This window comes from Gossypium hirsutum, chromosome A06 (assembly GCF_007990345.1).
Source record: "Gossypium hirsutum isolate 1008001.06 chromosome A06, Gossypium_hirsutum_v2.1, whole genome shotgun sequence".
NCBI classification, from domain to species: Eukaryota; Viridiplantae; Streptophyta; class Magnoliopsida; order Malvales; family Malvaceae; genus Gossypium; species Gossypium hirsutum.
In genome coordinates this window covers 53,350,167-53,354,574 of record NC_053429.1, presented here as the reverse complement: position 1 = coordinate 53,354,574, position 4,408 = coordinate 53,350,167, and positions in this window count along the sequence as shown.

Genomic DNA, 4,408 nt, shown 5'->3' with positions numbered 1-4,408 from the left:
ATAAAATAATTCTTTTCATACAATTTGGTCATTTTTGACATTTTTACAAAATTACCCCTAAAGTTTTACTGTTATTCAATTTAGTCCCCATGCCCAAAACATGCAAATTAACCATTTTAACTAGAATTGAGCTTAGCCGAATGCTCATGGTATCAAAAACAGCCCATTAGTACAACAAATTCACATTAAATCCTTGTACTTTTATTAATTTAGCAAATTAGGCCTTAATCGAAAAATTCATCAAAATCACTTAGCAAAATACTTTGAAATATAAATCAACATTCTAAATTCATCATCTAATATAAAAAATCACAAAATTCATCAATGGAAACATTCAAAATCTTTAATAGTTTCAAAATTGAAGGTACGGGCTAGCTCGACCTAGTTGCAACGATCTCAAAAACATAAAAATTATTAAAAACGAGACGAAAAATACTCACATGCAAGCACAAATAGGGATGGCCAAATGAAGCTTCATCCATTTCTAATTTCTTACTTCGCTCTTCGGTTGAAGAAACAAAAATAAAGATACATGTGTCATTTTGTTTCTTTAATTATTAACATTTATTAATTATTTACTTATTTAACCTTGAAAACCAACCAAAATTTCAATAATGCCAAACCATTACCATCCATTACCAACTCTAATGGTCTAATTTTCATATAAGGACTTCCAATTTAAAGTTCTATAGCTATTTAATACTTCTAGCTATTAGAACTCAAATTTTGCACTTTACGCAATTTAGTCCTTCTTGCTTAATTAACTATCGAAACGATAAAATTTTCCAACAAAACTTTAATACCACCTTAATTACACTTTTTAAATATTTATAAAAATATTTACGGCTCGGTTTATAAAAAATGAGGTCCCAATACCTCAATTTTCAAAATCACTTGACTTAGTGTCATACCACTTGAACTTAATAAATAGCTTATAAAACAAAAATCACAATATAAAAAACCTTTTTAAAATCACAATTAACTTGTAAATATTAAATATAATATTTACAAACTTGTCAAATTTGGTGGTCTCGAAACCGCTGTTTCTGACACCACTAAGAAACGGGCTATTACAACTCTCCCCCTTTCAAAAATTTCGTCCTCGAAATTTCTCACCTGGTACAACTATTAAATCAAGTCTTTCTTCCACCTTTTCAATCGAAGTCCACAAAAATTTCAGTCATAACTCATATTGAGTCCGAACTCATATCAGAACTCATTTTAGAACTTGATACTATACCCAAATTTAACTGAATAGCTTTGATGTTCTCCTGTCATCACTTTATCATTAGCAGTATTACTACTGAGAAATTCCCAGTAATCATATGTCAAAATGTAACCAAGAAACCCAGGTTATCAAACTCTAACTAGTGCTTCTAACATATTTATATCTATAACTTTCAATTGATATTTGTTCCCCTTTTCTTGGAAAGCATCCAACAATATCATTATACACAAGCGTGATAACTTCAACAATCGGGACAACTTTAACCCATAATAACATTTCCCGATTAGAACTGACCTGATAGGTATATTTCTATATCATGTCTTCAAGAATATGAATTTCTCACTTTGACTGTCCGTCTATTTACCCATGAATGTACAAAAATTTATTTTCGGACCTGAGGATAGACTCAAATGCATATAAATCAATTAAATTTTCAAATGAATAACCCAATTTGATTAAAACAACTAAGTCATACTATCAATCAAATAATTAACATTTCAGAATATTCTTTCTTCTTGTTGTCAAGATAATTTGGATATACCATATATAATAATTCTTTCGAAATGCCAATCGAAAATTTACCTCAAATTGCATTAACTCAAACAAATTATAACATCCAATTATTGACTTGTTGACATAATTCAGGATTACCTTAGAAATAAAAACTATCATGCGAGATTGAGTTTGATCTTCCACATCTATACTTTTGCCATTACCTATCCTTTTCATAAAAGCTCAACATCAATAGTGCACTCTGAATTGAAAGAGGAAACCCGAATGTAGTCCCAATAGTAGCCAGTACAGGAACACAACCTCTAAAAACCTAAAATATGTATAGCCATGCTTCCATGATTGAACTTGGAATCATAACTGTAACAGATGTAATTACTTTCGACTAATGAATATCCTTTACAAAAAAGCCATGTTTGATAGATAATGAAATTCAAGATGTGAAGCTATACTAAATGTAACACCCCGTACCCGAGATCGTTGTCGGAGTCGGACACGAGGGGTTTGCAGACTTAAATCACTTACTTGCACAGTCCATTTTAAATTTCTAGACGAGCTGGCTAACTGCGTCACTGCCACCTTAAAAATCATATCTCGAGTTCCAAAACTTGAAAACTAGTTCCGTAAATTTTTCCTGAAACTAGACTCATATGTCCATCTACAAATATTTTTCTATAATTTTTGGTCAAGCCAATTAGTACAGTTTATTAGCTAAAGTCTCCCCTGTTTCAGGGTTCGACTACACTGACCTTTGCGCATTACAACTTGGATATCTCCCTGTACAGGGCTTCGATACTGATGCCGTTTGTTTCTATAGAAACTAGACTCGAAAAGGAATCTATAAATATATGGAATGACTTATAATTATCTCTGGTTAATTTATAATGAATTTCCAAAGTCGGAACAGGGAATCCAGAAACCGTTCTGGCCCTGTCTCATGAAAACTTAAATATCTCTTAACATACTGTTCATATGATCATTTCGTTACTTTCCTATGAAAATAGATTCATCAAGGTTCGATTACATAATTTACTCACTATTTAATTCCATTCCTACTATTTTTAGTGATTTTTCACATTCACGTCACTGCTGCTATCAGCATCTATTTTTTAAGGTAGACTTTACCTATTACATAGTTTCCATGATTCAACTAGCCCTTTTTCATATATAGCACAAAATATGATCATGATTAACCATTCCAATGGCTAATCGTTCCCAAACATTTCCATACCTCTTAATGAACATCATACAAGACGATTATAATATTAAGCTCAAAGTGTATATAAGCCATTTTTGCATGGCTATCCAAATTTATACAAAACCAAAGGGTCCATGACCAACAACAAAAAGGGTAGTCCTATACATGCCATTTCAAAGTTCAACCAAAAGTGTACCAAAAGGGGCTTTGATAGTGTGGGCGACTTCGACTTCAATAATCCCGAGTCGATAGCTGACGAACCAAAATCTATAAAACAAAGATTCAAAAAACGGAGTAAGCATTTAATGCTTAGTAAGTTTTGAGCAATGGAATTAGGCTCAACTGAAGTATAGCATTCATATAACTAAACGGACAATTTCATATACACATATATTCTCAAAAATCAGTCCTACTTCACATTTCCAACCCTTATATTCATACATAAGGGATCAACTTAACCAAAAGCGGAAGCTCCTTAATCGACTGAGCGAATACTATTTAAGAGGAATCAATTAATCCAATGCATGTACAACACATACCTCGTTGTAGAGTTTTTACGAGCGTATTAATTGAAATTATTACAGTAGATCGCTCATTCCCAAATCACGTACCTTCAGAATTTAACCGGATATAGCTACTCGCTCAAATGCCTTCGGGACATAGCCCGGTTAGAGTAACTCACACAATTGCCTTCGGGACTTAGCTCGGATTTAGTAACTCGCACAAATGCCTTCGGGACTTAGCCCGGATTTAGTAACTCGCACAAATGCCTTCGGGACTTAGCCCGGATTTAGTAACTCGCACAAATGCCTTCGGGACTTGCCCGAAACTAGTCACTAGCGCAGATGCCTTCGGGACTTAGCCCGGTTATCATCCAAATATTCATACACGTATCAATAAATCATGACACATCTATATTTCATTTTCATAATTGGAGTTCAAACACACGTCACGTATTAAGCAATCCCATTTTCGGCTCACTAGCCACATACAAACAACATGGTTTAATTTGCTTTATGACACTATCTCTATGCACATACGGCTACCGTCATACGTATAGACTAATTAACTCAACATATGATTCAAGTAGAATCATCATATCACTGCATATTTGTTATGCTCATACATCATGACTTAATCAAATCGGTAACTAGGTCTCGTTACTCGAAAACTTACCTCGGATGTTGTCGAACGATTTCGATGGCTATTCGACCACTTTTTCCTTCCCTTTATCGGATTTAGTTCCCCTTTGCTCTTGAGCTTAATTTAACAAATAAATTGATTTAATCATTTGAGCATCGAAAAGAGGAACTCAAGGTACTTAGCCCATATATATACATTAGACATTAAAGTCACATACATGTGAAATCATGCATCAACTCAACATATTAACCCACACTCCCTTTTAGCCGATTGTCTAAACCAAGATAAAGGCATCAATATGCTTGCCTCTAACCGAATACATGCAACAC